General features: G+C 43.2%; 1 protein-coding gene and 1 pseudogene across 1 annotated transcript in view; one reads left to right on the plus strand and one right to left on the minus strand.

The window, feature by feature from the left end:
* Positions 1–7,741: 7,741 nt before the first annotated feature.
* LOC123746629 (5S ribosomal RNA) lies at positions 7,742–7,860 on the minus strand (annotated as a pseudogene).
* A 3,982-nt stretch (positions 7,861–11,842) lies between these two features.
* LOC123746510 (zinc finger protein 271-like) overlaps positions 11,843–25,447 on the plus strand; it is an 82,787-nt gene continuing 69,182 nt past the window's right edge. Inside the window, exon 1 of the mRNA XM_045728037.2 lies at positions 11,843–11,975. The gene's annotated coding sequence lies outside the window, so the exon portion shown is untranslated. The remainder of the gene's footprint in view (positions 11,976–25,447) is intronic.

Genomic DNA, 25,447 nt, shown 5'->3' on the forward strand with positions numbered 1-25,447 from the left:
GGAGGTCCTCGTCGGGGTTTTCCACGACCTCCGACGACCTCTCTGCACTCTCGCCCTCGTTGTCGTCTCTGGCGACGTTTCCCCTGGCGAAGTCGGCTTCCTCACTACCATCTGGAACGACCGATACCTCACCTGGCAGGGTTGTACCGCTGCTTGCAACATAGGCACTCCTGGCCCAATCGGGTTGTATCCTGCCTCCTCCGAGGTCATTACCCAGCACCATCTGTACATGCTCTAGGGGTAATTTAGGGGCTACAGCTACTATAGCTTTCTCGACTCCGCAGTCGGCAATCAGCTGTACTTCGTGTAGTGGCAACCTGTATTCCTCCCCCACACTGCGTATCCTCACCACTCCCAGAGATGAATCATTAAATTCCTTGGGGAGAATACTCCTGGTTACCATACTTATGTCAGCACCCGTATCTCGAAGCACGGCAACCTCCACTGGGTCTGACTTCCCAAACTTCACGTTGGCCCCGAAAACGAAGGGATGTTCACCCAACTTCATTTCCCAACCATTCACGTTGGGTCCACTATAATATGGGGTGTGAACAAACACTCTCTCCTCTTCCAACATTAGTCCTATATTCCTTTGGTGCTCCTCACACTCGCGGGCATAATGTCCTCTCACACCACAGTTGAAGCATCGGCTGCCTCCCCTGGGCGGCCACTCGCCAGTCCCTCTGGCAGTACCACTTGCAGACGTCCCCTGGGTCCTCCTTGGACTCCCTGTCGTCGTGTTCGGGACTGCAGCACTTGCTCCCGAGCTAGGTCCACTGCTCACAGCTTGGGGCTCCCTCCCCGCGTCTCTTGAGCTCTTGAACCGGGTTACTTCATCGGGCACACTACTCTTGGGAGAGTCCCCTCCCGTTCTCGCTCCTCCTGAACTCCTAAGGTTCCCTCCCGACCTGGGGTAAGGCGAGTGTCTGGATGGCCCCTCCCTCCTGAGATGTAGTGCCTCCTCCAGCATGTCGGCGCGGTCCGCTGCAGCCTTCAGGTCCTTAATACCTGCTTCTCTCACCCTTACTCGCAACTCAGGATGGAGCACCGACATAAACTTCTCCATCACTATCAGTCGTCTGATATCATCCGCCGACTCCGCTTCCTCCGCCTTCAACCATCGTAGGAATTTCCGTTCCATATCCCTGGCGGTCTCGGCGTAAGACTTCCCCGACGCTCTTGTACACTCTCTGAACCGCTTTCGGTACATCTCCGGAGTCAGCCGGAATGAGTGGAGCACCTCATTCTTAATCGCGTCGTAACTAGTACACTCCTCTAGGTCCAGCATGTTGTAGGCTTCCCGGGCCTCACCAGTCAACCTGCCCTGGACCAGAGCAGCCCAATCATCTTCCGGCCACTCCTTCAGAGTTGCTATCCGTTCAAAGTGTTCGAAGAACGCCTCAGCTTCTTGTGGTTCGAACGTAGGTAAGTCACGTTCCCTTACCTTGAGGTCATCCCGCCGTGCAGGTAGTGAGGGCAGACCACGCTCAACGCGACGCAATTCGACTTCTTTCTTTGCCTTTATCTCCTCTAGTCGCAGTTGTCCTTCTTCCCGCTGCAGCCGAGCTTCTCGCTCCTCTCGCTGCAGCTCAGCTGCACGTTCCTCTCGCTGCAGCTGCAGCCGTGCTTCTTGCTCATCTCGCTGCAGCTCAGCTGCACGTTCCTCTCGCTGCAGCTCAGCCGCACGTTCCTCTCGCTGCAGCTCAGCTGCACGTTCCTCTCGCTGCATTTGCGCTTCTCTCTCCTCTCGTCGCAGCTGGGCTTCCAGTTGCATCTTCATTATTTCCAGTTGCAGGTTCCTCTTACTACAGCTGGACCTTCCACTGCTCCCATGTTCACTGTGAATTCTCTCCACACTGGTAGGCGCTTGGGGTGGCTCTAGTCGGGACGGTTCACCTTGCGACGGCTCTCCTCGGGACGGCTCCTCTTGAGATGGCTCCTCTCCCGTCGCCTCCTCTCGAGCTGTGAGCTGTGCCATGATCTCTATCCTTCGCTCCGCTACCTTAGTCGTCCTCAATCTGATCCCAAAGTGGTTTGCCACTTGTTGGAGCTGGGCCTTGGTACACTCTTCCAAAATTCTCTCGTCCCTTGTGTCAATAAATTTCTTTACTTTGTCCTCCTCCATCTCTATATCATCGAGCATACACGACAGCACAGACAAGTTAGTAGGCACTAATTTCACCGTTTCAGCCCCTTCGCTGGTTGAGTAACAGTACCACTGAATTCACTGGCCACACTGTATTAGTACCCTGGCAACACTTGTCTTGAAATTTGGGCCACACTGTAGCTTGATCCACACTTCCTGGCGAAGTTCCCAGTTCTTGGCTACCGGGGTTCGAATCCTGGCAAGGTCGCCAGTTCTCTGTCACGTGGGGGGTGATGGGCCGGGGCTCTGCTAGCACTCAGCTGCTAGGGGCTCAAAAGGCCGAATACTCAGCCCCTCCGACTCCCGGGATTCACCGGAATCTCCTTGGTCACACAGGAGAGGACCAACAATGCCCACCTCCGCAGGTCTTTGCTTCCACCACAAAAAGGGGGGTGCCACTGATTCACCCTGGAAGCCCTTCAGTCAAACACGGGGAAACTGCTGTTAACAGTTCCGGCCTAGACCCGTGGAGGAGTGAAGGAAGACTCAGGCTTACCTTATAATCATAACCTCCCTGAGTCTTACCTGCCAGACAAAAAGGTTGCAGGAACTCCTTTCCCGCCTGTCTTCTCTATCTTCTTCTTCTTAACAAGGTCGCCAGCTGGGTTATTATATCTGCACCCCAGCAATGCAGTTCAGTGGGTGTATTATATATTGTTTGTAGCCAGAAGATTTCTACTCCCATAGATCTGCTACTAGACTGTTGGCCCAGGGTACTCTCCCAGGAAGGTCTGTGTGGCTTTGCCTCTCTAATAGCCACTACGTTAATAGTTGCCACCATTCAGGCACTGATACTGATCGGATGGCTAAGGGGTACACTTTTATGTAAGTCTGTGCTGTCTTTACCACTCTCCAGGCAATAAGAACTTCTATAGAGAACGTTGTGTTCCCTAGGTGGTACTATGATAACCTTCGTGTATGCTCATAGAGAAATATTATAAATGGAGGCACACTTAAACACAACGATAAAAGTGTGAATTTACTGATGCAAATTACATGAACACACATACAATCACAAGTAATACATGAATATGGAAATAAGGATAATAAGTCTGGAGATCGTCCGAGAGAGCAGACCGAGGTGCGTCCTGTCGCTTCCAAGGTCGGGTCAACTCTGACGTTGGCGCCGCCCGGGGCACTCGGTGACGTCACGGCGGGCCCTGATTGGTCGCCCGCGACCTAAGTCGGCCAATCCGCGATCGGCTAGTGTCCCTTCCAAAAGGTCATATCTGCATTAGGGGATACTCTTTCATTTTATAACAGGGCGCCAATTTCCCCTTACTTGCAACTTATAATGTAACTTCCTTCCCCTAACTGGCATCCGGTCTGGTCGCCACATATATCAATAGACTCCCTGAACCACAGAGAATCAGTAGGGAGAGCTGATATGACTCTTAAAGCAGGCAAACGAAAGAGATAGGAGAGGGCACCGTAACAGTATGTACCTTACCTAAATAAACATTTTATTTTATTTATAATATGTAATCTTAGAAAGAATGCCAACAGTTTTTGAAACTTTTTTTTATATATTTAGAATGTGTCCCTGGAAATTCAGCTTGTGGTCAATGAAAATGCCAAGGAATTTGCCATCAAATTTGTTACAAATTTGGGTATTGTTTATTTTGAGATTTATTTGACTAGAGGATTTATTGCCAAACAGAATAATGAAAGTTTTGTCAATGTTAAGGGTGAGTTTGTTGGCAGTTAGCCAAAGATGGACTTTATTTAGCTCAGTATTTACTGTGGCATTTAGAGCAAGGGGGTCAGGACTGGAGTAAATGAAGGTTGAGTCGTCAGCAAATAGAATTGGTTTGAGGTGTTGGGAGGCATTTGCAAGGTGGCATTTGGAAGGTCATTAATGTAGATGAGAAAGAGGAGAGGGCCAAGTATGCTGCCCTGAGGAACACCAATGTTGATGGGTCGTGTGGGAGAAATTGAATTATTCACAGAAACATACTGGAGCCTGTCAGTAAGGTAGGATTTGAGGTATTGCAGGGAGTGTTTATCTAGCCTATTAATTCCATTGACGTCAATGAGATAATCCTTTCCCTTAAAACCAAGTCTGGTGCCCTTGAGGAGATACCAACTTTAATCTACAAAAAAGCCTCCAGATCTTTAGCCCCTGCTATTGCTTTGCTCTTCAACAAGTCACTTGAACTCCAAACCTTCCAGATATTCTAAAAAAAGCGAGAGTAACGCCTGTCCACAAATGTGGTGATCTCACAGATGTTAACAACTACAGACCTATATCAATCCTGCCAAACTTGTCAAAAAATTTTGAAAAACTAATCTATAAGCAGCTTTACTCATATCTAGCCAAACTCAATATACTTAGCCCTTGCCAATATGGCTTCAGGCCCAAAAAAAGCACTAACGATGCACTTATTAGTATGCTTAACTCGATTCATACAGCTCTTGATAAAAATGAGTTCCCTGTTGGGTTATTTGTGGACCTGCGTAAAGCTTTCGATACTGTCAACCACCAAAACCTTCTTCTTAAATTACATCATTATGGTGTCAGAGGACACTCCCTACAATACCTCAAATCCTACCTTACTGACAGGCTCCAATGTGTTTCTGTGAATAATACAATTTCGCCCACCCTACCCATCAACATTGGTGTTCCCCAGGGCAGCATACTTGGCCCTCTCCTCTTTCTCATCTACATTAATGACCTTCCAAATGCCTCTCAACACCTCAAACCAATCCTATTTGCTGACGACACAACCTTCATTTACTCCAGTCCTGATCCCCTTGCTCTAAATGCCACAGTAAATACTGAGCTAAATAAAGTCCATCTGTGGCTAACTGCCAACAAACTCACCCTTAACATTGACAAAACTTTCTATATTCTGTTTGGCAATAAATCCTCTAATCAAATAAATCTCAAAATAAACAATACCCAAATTTGTAACAAATTAGATGGCAAATTCCTTGGCATTCTCATTGACCACAAGCTGAATTTCCAGGGACACATTCTAAACATATCAAAAAAAGTTTCAAAAACTGTGGGCATTCTTTCTAAGATCAGATATTATGTACCACGCCCTGCCCTGGTGACTCTCTATTACTCCCTTATCTATCCATATCTCAACTATGGTATTTGTGCTTGGGGCTCTACTACCCAAAATCACTTACGTCCTCTAATTACTCAACACAAAGCTGCTATTAGGACAATATCCAATTCTGGCCCCAGACATCACTCGGTACCCCTATTCAAATCCCTGAATATGTTAGACATTAAGTCACTGCACATTCTCTCATGTGTACTATACATATACAAAACGCTAAATTGTAATGCCAATCCTGATCTCAAAAGCTTCATAGAAGGTTGTAACAGAACCCATGAGCACCACACCAGAAATAAATACAGTTTTGATATTCCTAGAGTTCGACTTAATCAAACCAGAAATGCTCTACAAATCAAGGGGCCCAGGATGTGGAATGACCTTCCCAACCATGTTAAAGACTGTACCTCTCTCAACCAGTTTAAGTTAAAAACGAAACTATACCTAATAAATTCCCTGTAACCTACCTTACCCCTCTATTGTCAACCCATGTATGTTTTTTTTTTTTTTTTGTTTTACAAATCAACGCTGTTTTAATGTAATTTTCTGTAATAATTTGTAATTGTATTTGTGCTGTTTTTTCAACAATGTTCCCCCTTCTTTTAACTCTATTTTTATTTGTACTCAATGCATTTTTTTCTTTTTACCCATTAGTTTTAAGCTTTAGTCAGTAGTGTTTTTTCCTGCCCGAAACGCTTTGCGTAATAGTGGCTTTAGGCATTGTATGTACTAGCTCTTATCTATAAAGCCAACAAACTTTGTAAAATCTCTTTATGTATGTACCTTTGCCTAAATAAAAATTATTATTATTATTATTATTAAACTGGTTGAGAGAGGTACAGTCTTTAACATGGTTGGGAAGGTCATTCCACATTCTGGGTCCCTTGATCTGTAGAGCATTTCTAGTTTGATTAAGTCGTACTCTTGGAATATCAAAACTGTATTTATTTCTGGTGTGGTGCTCATGGGTTCTGTTACAACCTTCTATGTACTCTTGGAATATCAAAACTGTATTTATTTCTGGTGTAGTGCTCCATGGTTCTCTTACAATCCTTTTGAGGTCAGGATTGGCATTACAGTTCAGCGTTTTATAAATGTATAATACGCATGAGGGAATGTGCAGTGACTTAATATCTAACATATTCCGAGATTTGAGTAGGGGTACCGAGTGATGTCTGGGGTCAGAGTTGGATATTGTCCTAATAGCAGCTTTGTGTTGAGTAATTAGAGGACGTAAGTGATTTTGGGTAGTAGAACCCCAAGCACAAATACCATAGTTGAGATATGGATAGATGAGGGAGTAATAGAGAGTCACCAGGGCAGGGCGGGGTACATAATATCTGATCTTAGAAAGAATGCCAACAGTTTTTGAAACTTTTTTTGATATATTTAGAATGTGTCCCTGGAAATTCAGCTTATGGTTAATGAGAACGCCAAGGAATTTGCCATCTAATTTGTTACAAATTTGGGTATTGTTTATTTTGAGATTTATTTGATTAGAGGATTTATTGTTTGGCATGTGCCAAACAGAATATAGAAAATTTTGTCAATGTTAAGGGTGAGTTTGTTGGCAGTTAGCCAAAGATGGACTTTATTTAGCTCAGTATTTACTGTGGCATTTAGAGCAAGGGGGTCAGGACTGGAGTAAATGAAGGTTGAGTCGTCAGCAAATAGAATTGGTTTGAGGTGTTGGGAGGCATTTAGAAGGTCATTAACGTAGATGAGAAAGAGGAGAGGCCCAAGTATGCCGGTTTAGATGTTTTACTGAGTGGATTCTAGCAGTAAAGGATCTCTGCACGCTCTCCAGGTCAGCAATTTCTTCAGTTTTGAAAGGGGCTGTCATTGTGCAGCAGTACTCCACTCTAGAGAGCACAAGACGTTTTGAAAAGCAGGCGAAAACGTCTGGGAACAAACGTTTCTGGCTACACTGGGCCGACGAGACGTCTTGGAACAAACATGCCGGGCTACACCAGCCAGACGAAATTTGTCTGGGAACAAATGTGCCGGGCTACACCGGCCAGACGAGACATCTGGGAACAAACATACCGGGCTACACTGGGCAGGCAGACACCTGACAACTAACGGCTAGTAGGCGCTGAACTTCTGGGCTACACCGGTCAGATGAAACGTCTGGGAACAAACGTGCCAGGCTACACCGGGCAGGCAACCGCCTGAGAACTACCGGCTAGGAGGCGCTGAACTTCCGGGCTACACCAGGCAGACTAACGTCTGGTATGCTGCAACCAAGGAACTTACAGGAGAACCGGGCTACACCGGTCAAACGAAACGTCTGGGAACAAACGTGCCAGGCTACACCAGGCAGGCAAGCGCCTGGGAACTACCGACTAGGGGGCGCCGGACTTCTGGGCTACACCGGGCAGGGGGTAAGGGAGACCAAGTGCTCCAGGGGGGGGGGGGAAGACCACCGCCTAACAACGTGCCAGGGCCCGGAGGGGCGACGCCAAGGGCGAGGGACACGTGACCACCTGGCCCCCAAGGCCGGCCGCTCACAGCTACAAAACATTATGGCCAACAACATTTGGTGTTCCCAGGCGGTCACTCATCCAAGTACTAACCAAACCCAACGTTGCTTAACTTTGCTGATCGGACGAGAAGCGGAGTTTTTGATGTGGTATGGCCGTTGGCTGGGTGACGGTAGCCCGCGGGCGTAAGGGAGCCGGGCGTGCCAGGGCCCCCAGGGACAGCGCCTAGGGGCAGAGGACCACTGAAAGCCCGGCCACGTGGAGCACCACCACACGGGGCGAAGCCACCGGCAGGTTGACGCCAGCCCGCGGGCGTAAGGTGAGCCGGGCACCCTCCAGGGCGCACCAGGGCCCTTAAGGACACGCCTATAGGGGCAGAGGACCACAGAAAGCCAGACCACATGGGGCACCACCACCTGGGCAACGCCACCGGCGGGGTGACGCCAGCCCGCGGGCGTAAGGGAGCCGAGCACCCTCCAGGGCGTGCCAGGGCCCCTAGGGCTTGAGCCCCAGAGAAGGCATGAAAACAGGCCAGGCCCGACCACGCAAAGCACACCAGACACGCCTGAGCACGCCCTGGTTCACAGAGTCACCCCCAACAGGGGGGGGAGTTTTTAGTGCCCGCAAGCCCCAGGGGCATGTGGGCACTGAAACCTAGGGCGAGGGCGACGCCCCCGCAAGGCGCGACGCCGGCCCACGTGGCAAAGGAACCTGCCAGCCACCTGAAAACATAACGGGAAAACCCAGAACCGGGGCCCTAGGGGCAGCCTAGGGCAAGCAAGCCACTGCGTGCCTGGCCATAGAAACTGAAGTGGCCCCCAGCCTGGGCCATAGAACCAGCAGAAGTACGGGTAGACTCTCGGCTAAGCCCAACCTGGATGCTGAGGCAGCCCCTAGGGCAAGGAAGCCTCAGGGCCTGCCCACCGGGAGCACCACCACCAGGCATGGGCATCTCCAGCCCATGGGCGTGAGGAAGGCCCCCCACATGCGAGCACGCCCGGGCGCAGCACTAAGGCAGGCCGAGCCCCACCCCAGGGAAGGCCGTGCCGCTAATCCACGTGGCTTAGCGCCCAAGAGGGACAGGAAGGAAGCGAAATACAACCCATAGCACGCGCTCCACGGAGTGCCATGCAACGTGGGCGACGCCGACTGGAGCTTGGGCCCCAAGGGTCGGGCCCTAGGGGCATATAGGATCCACCTGGCCACGTGGCGTCGCCGCCAAGGGCGATACCAGGCTGCTCGTAGGGAGCCCGGCCGGGCATGCACGTCCGGGCGTGGCACAAACCATGGTCCCTGGGGACATGCCTAGGAGACACAGCAGACCGGGCTCTAGAATGCACGCCTGGGAGGGCAGGAAGGAAGCGAAGGGCACACCCAGGGCAAGCGCTCCACAGAGATCCAAGCCACGTGGGCGACGCCGACCGGGGCTTGGGCCCCTAAAGCTGGGCCCTAGGGGCATAGGACCACAGTAATCTGGCCACGTGGCGTCGCCAGGCCACTCGCAGGGTGCCCGGCCGGGCATGGCACGAACAAGGGCCCTAGGGACACGCCTAGAGAACACAGCAGACCGGTGCCCCTAGTGCACGCCTGGGAGAAGCATGCACTACCGAGCGTGCGCCGCTCGGGACACGGCGCAAAACATACGCCGGCCTGGGGCATTGTGGCAGCAGCAAACACAGCAGCAGCACCTGGCACGGTCTGAAGGGCGCACCTGCATACCCCAAGACAGGGGTAAACGGGCTGAAGGCCCTAGGGAACTAGCTAAGGTGGCACTTACGGACCGCGAGGGGACGGCGCTAGATCTATAGGCACACGCCGGACACTGTGGACAGTCCTGACTAAACTTGAACAGAAAACCTCACTTTACCTTAAGAGTAGGTTGAGTAGGGCAGGGGGCCCCCTGCCATATCAGTCTGGGAGGTCGAGGGTCCCATAATTTCAGAGAGTGTGAGATCAGGGACCTAGGTAGCGGGCGTGATGTCCATTGCCTGAGAAGTCCCGTGTACACCGTAACAGCAGACTGAAAAATGCAAGAAAGAGTACTGGTCCATGCATCGTTGAGGCGCGGCGCAGTTTCGAGTGCAGCGGTCCAAAGCGGGAACAAAGTGAGAGCAGAACCCCTCTTCGCCCGGCTATTTATATGCCACCCACTGCCCACGCGCGCTGCACCTGCGGAACGCACTGCGCAATTGCCTGTTTTTTCCCCTTGAGGTTACCTTGAGGTTACCTTGAGGTGCTTCTGGGGCTTAGCGTCCCCGCGGCCCGGTCGTCGACCAGGCCTCCTGGTTGCCGGACTGATCAACCAGGCTGTTGGACGTCAGAAACAGCACCGCTTTTCTGCAAAAAGCAGTGGCCATATCTAACATATTCAGAGATTTGAGTAAGGGTACCGAGTGATGTCTGGGCCAGAGTTAGATATTGTCCTAATAGCAGCTTTGTGTTGAGTAATTAGAGGATATAAATGATTTTGGGAAGTAAAATCTCAAGCACAAATACCATAGTTGAGATAAGGATAGATGAGGGAGCAATAGAGCGTCACCAGGGCAGGGCGAGGTACATAATATCTGATCTTAGAAAGAATGCCAGCAGTTTTTGAAACTTTATTTGATATATTTAGAATGTGTCCCTGGAAATTAATTTTGCAGTCAGTGAGAACGCCAAGGAATTTGTCATCTACTTTGTAACAAATTTGGGTATTGTTAATCCTGAGATTTATTTGATTTGAGGATTTATTGCCAAACAAAATATAGAAAGTTTTGTCAATATTGAGGGTGAGTTTGTTGGCAGTTAGCCAATGATGGACTTTATTTAGCTCAGTATTCACTGTGACATTTAGAGCAAGGGGGTCAGGACTGGAGTAAACGAAGGCAGGCAAGTAAATGGCAGAATTGATATAGGTCTGAAGTTGTTAACATAAGTGGGATCACTACATTTGTGGACAGGGGTTACTCTCGCTTTTTTTTTTTAGAATATCTGGAAAGGTTTGGAGTTCAAGTGTCTTGTTGAAGAGCAATGCAATGGCAGGAGCTAAAAATCTGGAGGCTTTTTTGTAAATATATATATACATATATAAAACGCTAAACTATAATGCCAATCCTGATCTCAAAAGCTTCATAGAAGGTTGTATCAGAACCCATGAGCATCACACCAGAAATAAATACAGTTTTGATATTCCTAGAGTACGACTTAATCAAACCAGAAATGCTCTACAAATCAAGGGGCCCAGAATGTGGAATGACCTTCCCAACCATGTTAAAGACTGTACCTCTCTCAACCAGTTTAAGTTAAAAGCGAAGCTATACCTAATAAATTCCCTGTAACCTACCTTACCCTTCTATTGTCAACCAATGTCTGTTTTTTTCTTTAAAGAGCGCTGTTTGTCGACATAATTGTATTTGTGCTGCTTTTTCATCTATGTTTTCATTTCTTGTTTTCATTCTACTCATTATGCTCAATTAGTATTAAGCTTGTCATTTAAGTTTATCATGCCCGTAACGCTTTGCGTAATAGTGGCTTTAGGCATTGTATGTACTAGCTCTACCTATAAGTCAAACAATCCTTGTAAATATTTATTGTATGTATGTACCTTACCTAAATAAAATTGTATTGTATTGTATTGTATTGTATTGTATTGTATTGTAAATTACAAATTACAGTCTTGTAAAGCCACTAGCACGCGCAGCGTTTCGGGCAGGTCCTTAATCTAAGAAAATTTTAAGGAGGTAAATACTTGCAAAATTATAGACAAAAAATGATAACAGATTACATGAAATGAAATAAGAGTTGGTATCTCCTCAAGGGCACTAGACTTGGTTTTAAGGGGAAAGGATTGTCAGTAACATCAGTGTAATTAGTAGGCATTAGGCACAGGGACTGTGGATAGTTACCTGTAAGATAGTCCTGAATATTAGTACTGGAAGATGGAATAGCATTTGCAAGGCATGATCCAATGGATGCATAATAAATAAATCTGTATTCTCATAAACCCTATGTACCTTCTTGTATATAAATAAAAAAATATCTATATATTTCTTCTATATTATATATGTATATTATAGATATTTATATATATAAATATTCCGTTTGTCTATAATATATTTTTTAACAAAATGTGTACGAAACGTAAACATTTTGTGTCCGAAATAGTCCAAATCTGTGTGTGCGATCCGTCCTCTGTACCAAATATCAACAACAGCTGAGCTGGCTGGCTCGCTCGGGAGATTTTTGGTACTTACCCTCACTGTATGGAGATTTATGGTGGACAGACTGACAAGTAAAGTAAGTGGCAATGTCAGTGTATTCTTGTTTCATTGGCAGAAGCAGACATTGTTGTAGTAAGGCGCCAGAAAGTGGAGTCTGGCGGCGTCCCTCTGGGGTCTTGTTCACCAGGGCCGTCGTTGGTCACTTGACAGTGAACGCTCAACCTTATGATGTGCCCCCAGTACTGTGTTGCTGGATGCTTAGTTAACAGCCACATTTATACTTCACTTTTATATATCAAGATTATGCTACGCAATCTTCCCGAATGAGCATTTTGACTGTATGGGAGGCTTTGCTGTGGGGTGGTCCATAGAATTACCCAAATCTACCCAAATGTACCCAAATCCTCCTAGCATTACATAAGTAATGAAGAAATATGGTATATTTACTTACTATAATGTTGGTGCTGAATGCAGAACATGATCAAACCTATTTTTACTCTGAAATAATCAAATTTCATAACGAAATTAGAAGTAAATATGTGGCAGGTGACGCCATAGGAAGTCGACGGCCCAAGCGACAATATAGTGGAGCGACTTATCCAAGATATATGGTCGCCTGGAGTGTGTTTGCTGCCATATCGGGGTCCTGTACACAGTGATCCAGTCGTCGCACTTCTCTGCTCAAATTGTTACAAATTTAATTGGTGATATTAACAAGTAGAATGTGTATTTATAATAATATCTCTCATAAACAGTCACTAAATATTTAATATTTATTAAAAAAAAACATGTCTGGAAGTTAAATCAACTCCAGAGGACAATAATTTTGTTATTTAGATACTAACGTTATTCATTGATACTCATACTATCACTTCAAGTTGATCTAGATAGGGTTTTGAAATGGTCAAAGGATTGGCAAATGCAGTTTAATGCTGATAAATGTAAAGTTCTGAGGCTAGGTAATGATGATAGAGTTACAAGATACGAGCTAGGTGGTGTTGAGATTGCGAAGTCGGATTGCGAAAGGGATCTGGGAGTTATGATTAAGAACATAAGAACATAAGAACATAAGAACATAGGTAACTGCAGAAGGCCTATTGGCCCATACGAGGCAGCTCCTATTCTATAACCACCCAATCCCACTCATATACTTGTCCAACCCGTGCTTGAAACAATCGAGGGACCCCACCTCCACAATGTTACGCGGCAATTGGTTCCACAAATCAACAACCCTGTTACTGAACCAGTATTTACCCAAGTCTTTCCTAAATCTAAACTTATCCAATTTATATCCATTGTTTCGTGTTCTGTCCTGTGTTGATACTTTTAATACCCTATTAATATCCCCCCGGTTATGTCCATTCATCCACTTGTAAACCTCTATCATGTCACCCCTAACTCTTCGCCTTTCCAGTGAATGCAACTTAAGCTTTGTTAATCTTTCTTCATATGAAAGATTTCTAATTTGGGGAATTAACTTAGTCATCCTACGCTGGACACGTTCAAGTGAATTTATATCCATTCTATAATATGGCGACCAAAACTGAACTGCATAATCTAAATGGGGCCTAACTAGAGCAAGATATAGCTTGAGAACCACACCAGGTGTCTTGTTACTAACGCTGCGATTAATAAATCCAAGTGTCCGATTTGCCTTATTACGAACATTTATGCATTGATCCTTTTGTTTTAAATTCTTACTAATCATAACTCCCAGATCCCTTTCGCAATCCGACATCGCAATCACAACACCATCTAGCTCGTATCTTGTAACTCTATCATCATTACCTAACCTCAGAACTTTACATTTATCAGCATTAAACTGCATCTGCCAATCCTTTGACCATTTCAAAACCCTATCTAGATCAACTTGGAGTGATAGCGAGTCCTCCTCCGAATTAATTTCCCTACCGATTTTCGTATCATCGGCAAATTTGCAAATGTTGCTACTCAAACCTGAATCTAAATCATTTATATATATTATAAACAACAGAGGTCCCAGGACAGAGCCTTGAGGCACTCCACTTACAACATTTTCCCACTCTGACTTGATTCCATTTATACTAACTCTCTGTTTCCTTTGGTATAGCCATGCCCTAATCCAGCTTAATATAGCACCCCCAATACCATGAGACTCTATTTTTTTAATCAGTCTTTCATGTGGCACTGTATCAAAAGCTTTGCTAAAGTCAAGGTATACAACATCGCAATCCTTACCACTATCAACTGCCTCAACAATGCTAGAATAAAAAGATAACAAATTTGTTAAACATGAACGGCCATTTATAAAACCATGTTGCGACTCAATTATTAATTTATGTTTTTCAAGATGAAGACGAATTTTATTTGCTATTATAGATTCGAGTAACTTTCCCACAATAGACGTTAGGCTAATTGGTCGATAGTTAGACGCAAGTGATCTATCTCCTTTCTTAAAAACTGGTATCACATTAGCAACTTTCCAAAACTCTGGCACTCTGCCTGACTCTATTGATTTATTAAATATGGTTGACAGTGGGTCACAAAGCTCCTCTTTGCATTCTTTAAGCACCCTAGCAAACACTTCATCCGGCCCTGGGGATTTGTTTGGTTTGAGTTTTACTATTTGTTTAAGAACATCCTCCCTGGTAACTGCTAAACTCGTCAACCTGTCCTCGTCCCCACCCACATAGACTTGTTCGGCTGAAGGCATATTGTTAAGTTCCTCTTTAGTAAATACAGATACAAAATATTTATTAAAAATACTACTCATCTCTTCATCACTATCTGTTATTTGACCTGTCTCAGTTTTTAATGGACCTATCCTTTCCCTAGTCTTAGTACGATATAACTGAAAAAACCCTTTAGGATTTGTCTTTGCTTGCCCTGCTATGCGAACTTCATAGTTTCTTTTTGCTTTCCTTATCTCTTTTTTAACATTTCTAACCAGTTGTACGAATTCCTGTTCTAAAGTGACCTCCCCATTTTTAATCCTTTTGTACCAAGCTCTCTTTTTACCTATAAGGTTCTTCAAATTCTTTGTTATCCACTTTGGGTCATTAGTATACGATCTATTCAATTTGTATGGTATACTACGTTCCTGTGCTTTGTTTAGAATATTCTTAAATAAGTTATATATTGAATCCACATCGAAATCCCCATTTAAGTCACCTATCGCTGGGTTCATGTCTCGCTCCAAGACCGGCCCACACCCCATACCCAAGCCTTTCCAATCAATTTGACCCAAAAAATTTCTTAGGCTATTAAAATCAGCTTTTCGAAAATCTGGCACTTTAACAGAATTTTCTCCTACTGGTCTATTCCATTCTATGCTAAATCTGATTTCTTTGTGATCACTGCTCCCTAGCTCACTCCCTATTTCGATGTCATTAATTTGCGTTTCCCTGTTAGTTAACACTAAATCTAAAATATTATTTTCCCGTGTTGGTTCCTTAATGCAAAGAGGAGCTTTGTGACCCACTGTCAATCATATTTAATAAATCAATAGAGTCAGGCAGAGTGCCAGAGTTTTGGAAAGTTGCTAATGTGATACCAGTTTTTAAGAAAGGAGATAGATCACTTGCGTCTAACTATCGACCAATTAGCCTAACGTCTATTGTGGGAAAGTTACTCGAATCTATAATAGCAAATAAAATTCGTCTTCATCTTGAAAAACATAAATTAATAATTGAGTCGCAACATGGTTTTATAAATGGCCGTTCATGTTTAACAAATTTGTTATCTTTTTATTCTAGCATTGTTGAGGCAGTTGATAGTGGTAAGGATTGCGATGTTGTATACCTTGACTTTAGCAAAGCTTTTGATACAGTGCCACATGAAAGACTGATTAAAAAAATAGAGTCTCATGGTATTGGGGGTGCTATATTAAGCTGGATTAGGGCATGGCTATACCAAAGGAAACAGAGAGTTAGTATAAATGGAATCAAGTCAGAGTGGGAAAATGTTGTAAGTGGAGTGCCTCAAGGCTCTGTCCTGGGACCTCTGTTGTTTATAATATATATAAATGATTTAGATTCAGGTTTGAGTAGCAACATTTGCAAATTTGCCGATGATACGAAAATCGGTAGGGAAATTAATTCGGAGGAGGACTCACTATCACTTCAAGTTGATCTAGATAGGGTTTTGAAATGGTCAAAGGATTGGCAGATGCAGTTTAATGCTGATAAATGTAAAGTTCTGAGGTTAGGTAATGATGATAGAGTTACAAGATACGAGCTAGATGGTGTTGTGATTGCGAAGTCGGATTGCGAAAGGGATCTGGGAGTTATGATTAGTAAGAATTTAAAACAAAAGGATCAATGCATAAATGTTCGTAATAAGGCAAATCGGACACTTGGATTTATTAATCGCAGCGTTAGTAACAAGACACCTGGTGTGGTTCTCAAGCTATATCTTGCTCTAGTTAGGCCCCATTTAGATTATGCAGTTCAGTTTTGGTCGCCATATTATAGAATGGATATAAATTCACTTGAACGTGTCCAGCGTAGGATGACTAAGTTAATTCCCCAAATTAGAAATCTTTCATATGAAGAAAGATTAACAAAGCTTAAGTTGCATTCACTGGAAAGGCGAAGAGTTAGGGGTGACATGATAGAGGTTTACAAGTGGATGAATGGACATAACCGGGGGGATATTAATAGGGTATTAAAAGTATCAACACAGGACAGAACACGAAACAATGGATATAAATTGGATAAGTTTAGATTTAGGAAAGACTTGGGGAAATACTGGTTCAGTAACAGGGTTCTTGATTTGTGGAACCAATTGCCGCGTAACATTGTGGAGGTGGGGTCCCTCGATTGTTTCAAGCACGGGTTGGACAAGTATATGAGTGGGATTGGGTGGTTATAGAATAGGAGCTGCCTCGTATGGGCCAATAGGCCTTCTGCAGTTACCTTTGTTCTTATGTTCTTATGTTCTTAATGTGTTGCGTAAGAAAGCAATCGTCAATTAATTCTAGAAAATCTTCTGCTTCACTATTCCCTGTTTTGTTCAACCAGTTTATTCCGCTAAAATTAAAGTCACCCATGACATAAATACTGTTAGATCTAGATGCTCTAGATATTTCATCCCATAGATGCTTTGCTTCCATTCTGTCTAAATTTGGTGGCCTATATATTACTCCTATTATAATATTATTAGCTTTTTCGTTTAATTCAATCCAAATAGTTTCTGTGTGTGGCTCTGTTTTGATTCCCTCTTTGAGACTACATTTCAAATTGTCCCTAACATATATGGCTACTCCACCTCCTCGTCTAATATATCTATCTGTGTGAAATAGTTTAAATCCATATATTTATACAGTGCCACATGAAAGACTGATTAAAAAAATAGAGTCTCATGGTATTGGGGGTGCTATATTAAGCTGGATTAGGGCATGGCTATACCAAAGGAAACAGAGAGTTAGTATAAATGGAATCAAGTCAGAGTGGGAAAATGTTGTAAGTGGAGTGCCTCAAGGCTCTGTCCTGGGACCTCTGTTGTTTATAATATATATAAATGATTTAGATTCAGGTTTGAGTAGCAACATTTGCAAATTTGCCGATGATACGAAAATCGGTAGGGAAATTAATTCGGAGGAGGACTCACTATCACTTCAAGTTGATCTAGATAAGGTTTTGAAATGGTCAAAGGATTGGCAGATGCAGTTTAATGCTGATAAATGTAAAGTTCTGAGGTTAGGTAATGATGATAGAGTTACAAGATACGAGCTAGATGGTGTTGTGATTGCGAAGTCGGATTGCGAAAGGGATCTGGGAGTTATGATTAGTAAGAATTTAAAACAAAAGGATCAATGCATAAATGTTCGTAATAAGGCAAATCGGACACTTGGATTTATTAATCGCAGCGTTAGTAACAAGACACCTGGTGTGGTTCTCAAGCTATATCTTGCTCTAGTTAGGCCCCATTTAGATTTAGATTATGCAGTTCAGTTTTGGTCGCCATATTATAGAATGGATATAAATTCACTTGAACGTGTCCAGCGTAGGATGACTAAGTTAATTCCCCAAATTAGAAATCTTTCATATGAAGAAAGATTAACAAAGCTTAAGTTGCATTCACTGGAAAGGCGAAGAGTTAGGGGCGACATGATAGAGGTTTACAAGTGGGTGAATGGACATAACAAGGGGGATATTAATAGGGTATTAAAAGTATCAACACAGGACAGAACACGAAACAATGGGTATAAATTGGATAAGTTTAGATTTAGGAAAGACTTGGGTAAATACTGGTTCAGTAACAGGGTTGTAGATTTGTGGAACCAATTGCAGCGTAACGTGGTGGAGGTGGGGTCCCTCTATTGTTTCAAGCGCGGGTTGGACAAGTATATGAGTGGGATTGGGTGGTTATAGAATAGGAGCTGCCTCGTATGGGCCAATAGGCCTTCTGCAGTTACCTTTGTTCTTATGTTCTTATGTATTAAAAGTATCAACACAGGACAGAACACGAAACAATGGGTATAAATTGGATAAGTTTAGATTTAGGAAAGACTTGGGTAAATACTGGTTCAGTAACAGGGTTGTTGATTTGTGGAACCAATTGCCGCGTAACATTGTGGAGGTGGGGTCCCTCGATTGTTTCAAGCACGGGTTGGACAAGTATATGAGTGGGATTGGGTGGTTATAGAATAGGAGCTGCCTCGTATGGGCCAATAGGCCTTCTGCAGTTGCCTTTGTTCTTATGTTCTTATGTTCTTATTTGATATTCAGCTAATAGTTCTCTATTTTCTACATTCATCCACGTTTCGGTAAGTGCAATAATATCTATTTTTTCTGTGCAGACAAGAGCATTTAATTCGTTAATTTTATTTCTTAGACTTCTACTGTTAGTGTAATATACCCTAAGTGAATTGTTATTTTGCGGACCTTCTCTTTCCCTGATCGTTTTGCCAATTCCTTTCTCCCACAAACACATACTTTTATTACCTCCTTCCTCCAAATCAATTCCCATACCTCTATCTACTAACAGTTTAAACCCAAACAAACACCTCTAACCACTTCTTCTAGCGAGTTCGCAACAGCAACAACCCCAGCTCTCGATAGATGCACCCCATCACGAGCATACATTTCATTTCTTCCATAGAAGTGTTCCCAGTTGTCTATGAAAGATATTGCATTTGATTTGCAATATCTTTCCAGCCGGCAATTGACACCAAGTGCCCTCGATATCCATTCATTTCCCACTCCCTTTCTTGGAAGAATGCCACATATGATCGGGATTCCTCCCTTGCTCCTAACTAACTCTATGGCTGTTTTATACCTCTGAATCAGTTCCTCACTCCTGACTCGACCAACATCATTTCCTCCCACGCTAATGCAAATAATGGGATTGTTCCCATTACCAGCCATAATATCATTCATGTTGTTTATAATATCACCAATGCCAGCTCCGGGATAGCAAACCCTTAACCTGTTCCCCCTATCTCTAGCACAAAACGTTCTATCCAAATACCTTATCTGGGAATCTCCCACAACTAATGTTTGCTTAGGTACTTCCTTTACTTTCTGAGGGGCCTGCGCTTCCTTTCTCTTCGTTGCTTTCTCTTCGTTGATTAGTAAGAATTTAAAACAAAAGGATCAATGCATGAATGTTCGTAATAAGGCGAATAGGACACTGGGATTTATTAATCGAAGCGTTAATAACAAGACACCTGGTGTGGTTCTTAAGCTATATCTTGCTCTGGTTAGGCCCCATTTAGATTATGCAGTTCAGTTTTGGTCGCCGTATAATAGAATGGATATAAATCCACTTGAACGTGTCCAACGTAGGATGACTAAGTTAATTCCCCAAATTAGAAATCTTTCATATGAAGAAAGATTAACAAAGCTTAAGTTGCATTCACTGGAAAGGCGAAGAGTTAGGGGTGACATGATAGAGGTTTACAAGTGGATGAATGGACATAACAGGGGGGATATTAATAGGGTATTAAAAATATCAACACAAGACAGAACACGAAACAATGGGTATAAATTGGATAAGTTTAGATTTAGGAAAGACTTGGGTAAATACTGGTTCAGTAACAGGGTTGTTGATTTGTGGAACCAATTGCCGCGTAACGTGGTGGAGGTGGTGTCCCTCGATTGTTTCAAGCGCGGGTTGGACAAGTATATGAGTGGGATTGGGTGGTTATAGAATAGGAGCTGCCTCGTATGGGCCAATAGGTCTTCTGCAGTTACCTTTGTTCTTATGTTCTTATTGGTATGCGTTTGCTATTTAAACTACTCATGTTCTTTTCATTCATAAAACACCGGACCCTACACGCCCTCTGATATGTTGCTTAATTAACAAAGATTCACAAATAAAACTTATATTTGTATATGTTATCAGTTAGGCAGAGATAAAATAGTTTTTGTGAATCCATCAGAGATTATATCTTATTAGAGAGGAAAGATATTCATATTTTAAACAAGGTTTCTTGGCCGACGCTCTCCCTATCGATGGGAACTATGAACTTTTGAATATCAATGTTAATTTAATCTAGACATTGTAATAAACAAAGTTTTCTATGTCATAATAAAGATAGAAATATAAGCTGCATGAAAATACTTTAGCATAAATATAACTGAAGTGAAAGTGAAGATATACAGTATAACCTTGATTCAACGTACTACTGTAACCCCGCGATTATCCGGGATTCAAACATCCGGAAAACGCCCTTATACGGCCAAAATCGTGATCGGATAAAGTTATCACAATATCCGGCCAAAATGGCCACAGGAACCGGATAAAAGCTGGTTTGGCCGGATGAATATTCGGCCATACCGTATTAATCCCGTCTTGGGGCTGTAGACGCATGGTGGAGGAGGGGGTGGGGTGGGTGGGAGGGGTGCATCAGGAGGGACCACCTGGGTACAGGAATTACCATTAATTTTAGAACAATTAATCATAGCCAAAAACAAATGACATAAGTACTAGTAATTATGTAATAACAAATAAATAAGTTTCCTAAAAGTAATGTGCACAGGCTGAGGTTTCCTTAAAAAATATTGAGTTTTTTTTCCTCCTGGCGGCCTGCGTAACATGCTATAGCTGCCCCACCCAAAGTGGACCCGTCCAACACTGGTCAACCCATGTGCGTCCGTCCCTCGTGTTATACACAGTGCTGTGCCATTAGTTGATAACTGGTTGATGGGGTTCTGGGAGTTCTTCTACTCCCCTAGCCCGGCCCGAGGCCAGGCTTGACTTTGGTCCACCAGGCTGTTGCTTGGAGCGGCCCGCAGGCCCACATACCCACCACAGCCCGGTTGGTCCGGCACTCCTTGGAGGAATAAATCTAGTTTCCTCTTGAAAATGTCCACGGTTGTTCCGGCAATATTTCTTATGCTTGCTGGGAGGACGTTGAACAACCGCGGACCTCTGATGTTTATACAGTGTTCTCTGATTGTGCCTATGGCACCTCTGCTCTTCACTGGTTCTATTCTACATTTTCTTCCATATCGTTTACTCCAGTACGTTGTTATTTTACTGTGAAATATTTTTTTAAATAACTTTTTTATTTTCATAGTAACTTTGAACATTTTTGGCCAAGATTATATCTGGTAGCAGCATCAATCGTTCTGGAGGTGTTAAGAGGAAGAAAGTTGTCCTAACAATTAAAGACAAGTTACTGTTATACACCTCAACCAGTGCGGCGTCACAGTGCTGCTCCATTAGTGAAATATTTTTTTAAATAACTTTTTTATTTTCAAATCAAATCAAATCAAATGTTTATTTAGGTAAGGTACATACATACAAGAGATTTTACAAAGAGTGATGGATTTATAGATAGGGCTAGTACATAAAAGTAGTACATACTAGCGCCTTTCATAGTAACTTTGAACATTTTTGGCCAAGACTATGTCTGGTAGCAGCATCAATCGTTCTGGAGGTGTTAAGAGGAAGAAGGTTGTCCTAGCAATTAAAGACAAGTTATGTGTTGTTCAACCAGTGAGGCGCTACAGGCAAGCCAAGCGCCTTCAACAAGTGAGGTGCAAGCAAGCAAGCGCCTTCAACAAGCGAGGCATCACAAGCAAGCCAAATGCCTTCAACAAGTGAGGCTTCACAGGCAAGCCAAGCGCCTTCAACAAGTGAGACGCAAGCAAGCACCTTTAACAAATGAGGTGTCACAGGCAAGCCAAGCGCCTTCAACAAGTGAGGCGCATGCAAGCGCCTTCAACAAGCGAGGCCTCACAGGCGACCCAAATGCCTTCAACCAGTGAGGCTTCAGCAGCTGGCAGTCAAAACTCACTTTGCTTAATGAACTGTACAGTAATTTTAAGTGTTAATTTTAGTGTTGTGTTAGTATAGGTTACGTAAATTGTCAAGAATTCTTAACTTCAAGATGTGTGGCATCAATCAAGAAGACGAACACCAACAAGGTAAGTTGAGGTTTCTAGTTGAATATTTAATAATTATATGTGGCAAGGCAATTCAAATTATGTTTGTAGTATAAAAGTAGTTGGAAATTGTCACTTTTGGACTCGTAGGTGAAAAAGTACCATTATCCGAAAAATGTGATAATCCGGCTGGGGGTCCTTCCCATATAGTCCGGATGATCAAGTGGAGACAGAATATGGGGACCAACCCCATTACATTGGAGCGTTGGATGAGTTGCAAGAGGTGACCTTCAGGAGGTGTTCGTGTCAGTGTCTTTTTTTCTTGTACACAATAAATATGCATTATCATATTATATACTGTACCTATATTATTAGCCTACTGAAAATAGTTACATTTGTTATTTACCTTATTGTTGGAATTATGTCCATCTTGAAGTCTCATGGAGTTGTGAATGCTGTGCAGTAAATACGTACTGTAGTGTATTATACTGTTAACACTGTGTTGATTAAGTAGTTCTGCTGTATGTTGAGTACTACAATACAGTTTATGAAAACTATTGTACACTATAATTACGGCAAGTTTAATTTTAACATTATGTATACACTTAAATTTAACACTTTTTCTAACTGTTCATGCCACACAAAATGTTTTTAGATGTTTGCATCAGCTTTGCTGGTGATTGCTGCTGCTGTGGCTTCAGCTGCTGCTGAGCTGGTGCTGGCTGCTGTTATACCAGTGCTAGGTACAGCTGTGCTCGTTCTGGGTATGGCTGTTCTCGTGCCGGGTACGGGTTGTGCTTGTGCTGGTTGATTTTCTTCTACAGTATCCACTCAATTTAACGACCTATATGGGGCTGTACCCTGGTCGTTATTTCCGGAGCTCCGTTATTTCCGAAGTTAAGTCGGGTCGGGTAATTTTTCAAGTAACATTCAGGTAGGATATATTTTATACTATATAACTAAAATTAAATAAAGTTCATTGTGTAATTGCATTCCAATTTAGTGCCACACCGACGATTAAGCCAGCTGGTGGCTGCTGCATGGATGATGTGTGAACACGGTCTGATCAAGTCCAGATGGGTGGGAAAAAATTGGTTCATTTCTTTGTATTGTGAAATATTTCATGTATCAATCAGTGATTGTTAATATTTTCTCAATAAAATTTTAGAGATATGTTTTGTTTTAACCTGAACAGTGCAGGTAATATATTTTTTATATTATGACACCGGCTGTGGCGGCCAGGCCATAACAATGGCGATTGAGCCTTGTCACTGAGAGCTAGCCAAGACAAAATATTTTGAGCTCACCTTTTCTTTGCTAATGATAGAATATACATTTGCAGAGATTAATATGTAGCTTTTGTTGAAAAAACTATGTTGTAATACTATAATAAAATTGGTAAATTGACTTACTTTTAATGAAGCTAAAAATTACGAAGCTGTGAAGATTATGTCATCCTCTGCAGCGCTTGTTTTATATTGTTCAGTACTATATACAGGGTACACACAGTATGTACACTTATTTTCAGGCATTCACTTCACACAACAGCTAGCCTTACTACTAATTCACCTGAGTTCTAATTCTAATTCACTATTGAAAATTATTTCTACTGTATATTTACACTGTACAGTATCTTTTTGTCAAGGCTTAAATAGTCATTAACACTTACAATACTGTACTCTATCAACACTTTTTACACTAATTTATATGCCTTTCAATCATATTTTATATCGTTAGAGGAGGCTACATGACTTGTCGATGGGAATTCAGCATCGGAGGGTGCAGCATAGCTTGCAGAGCACTCGTTGCCGGCAGAGGCTGCAGGACTTGTCGATGGGAATTCAGCATCGGCGGGGGCAGCATAACTTGCAGAGCATTCGTTGCCAGTGGAGGCTGCACGGCTTGTCGATGGGAATTCAGCATCAGCGGGTGCAGCATAGCTTGTAGGGCACTCAACATCTTGTAGAGATGGCTGGGTTGACTGCATCTATCTGGACCTAAAAAAGGCTTTCGACAGAGTTCCACATAAGAGGTTGTTCTGGAAACTGGAAAATATTGGAGGGGTGACAGGTAAGCTTCTATCATGGATGAAAAATTTTCTGACTGATAGAAAAATGAGGGCAGTAATCAGAGGCAATGTATCGGAATGGAGAAATGTCACAAGTGGAGTACCACAGGGTTCAGTTCTTGCACCAGTGATGTTTATTGTCTACATAAATGATCTACCAGTTGGTATACAGAATTATATGAACATGTTTGCTGATGATGCTAAGATAATAGGAAGGATAAGAAATTTAGATGATTGTCATGCCCTTCAAGAAGACCTGGACAAAATAAGTATATGGAGCACCACCTGGCAAATGGAATTTAATGTTAATAAATGTCATGTTATGGAATGTGGAATAGGAGAACATAGACCCCATACAACCTATATATTATGTGAGAAATCTTTAAAGAATTCTGATAAAGAAAGAGATCTAGGGGTGGTTCTAGATAGAAAACTATCACCTGAGGACCACATAAAGAATATTGTGCAAGGAGCCTATGCGATGCTTTCTAACTTCAGAATTGCATTTAAATACATGGATGGAGATATACTAAAGAAATTGTTCATGACTTTTGTTAGGCCAAAGCTAGAATATGCAGTTGTTGTGTGGTGCCCATATCTTAAGAAGCACATCAACAAACTGGAAAAGGTGCAAAGACATGCTACGAAGTGGCTCCCAGAACTGAAGGGCAAGAGCTACGAGGAGAGGTTGGAAGCATTAAGCATGCCAAAACTAGAAGACAGAAGAAAAAGAGGTGATATGATCACTACATACAAAATAGTAACAGGAATTGATAAAATCGACAGGGAAGGATTCCTGAGACCTGGCACTTCAAGAACAAGAGGTCATAGATTTAAACTAGCTAAACACAGATGCCGAAGAAATATAAGAAAATTCACCTTCGCAAATAGAGTGGTAGACGGTTGGAACAAGTTAAGTGAGAAGGTGGTGGAGGCCAAGACCGTCAGTAGTTTCAAAGCGTTATATGACAAAGAGTGCTGGGAAGACGGGACACCACGAGCGCAGCTCTCATCCTGTAACTACACTTAGGTAATTACACTTAGGTAATTACTCGTTGCCAGCAGATGCTGCATTACTTGTTGAATTCCCAGTGGGTGCTTTCATAAACTGTTGAAATCATGAATTTATCTACTTTTGTCTGAATCTGATTTTCTCTGGCTAAT

The sequence above is a fragment of the Procambarus clarkii genome, chromosome 90, assembly GCF_040958095.1.
Source record: "Procambarus clarkii isolate CNS0578487 chromosome 90, FALCON_Pclarkii_2.0, whole genome shotgun sequence".
NCBI lineage: Eukaryota > Metazoa > Arthropoda > Malacostraca > Decapoda > Cambaridae > Procambarus > Procambarus clarkii.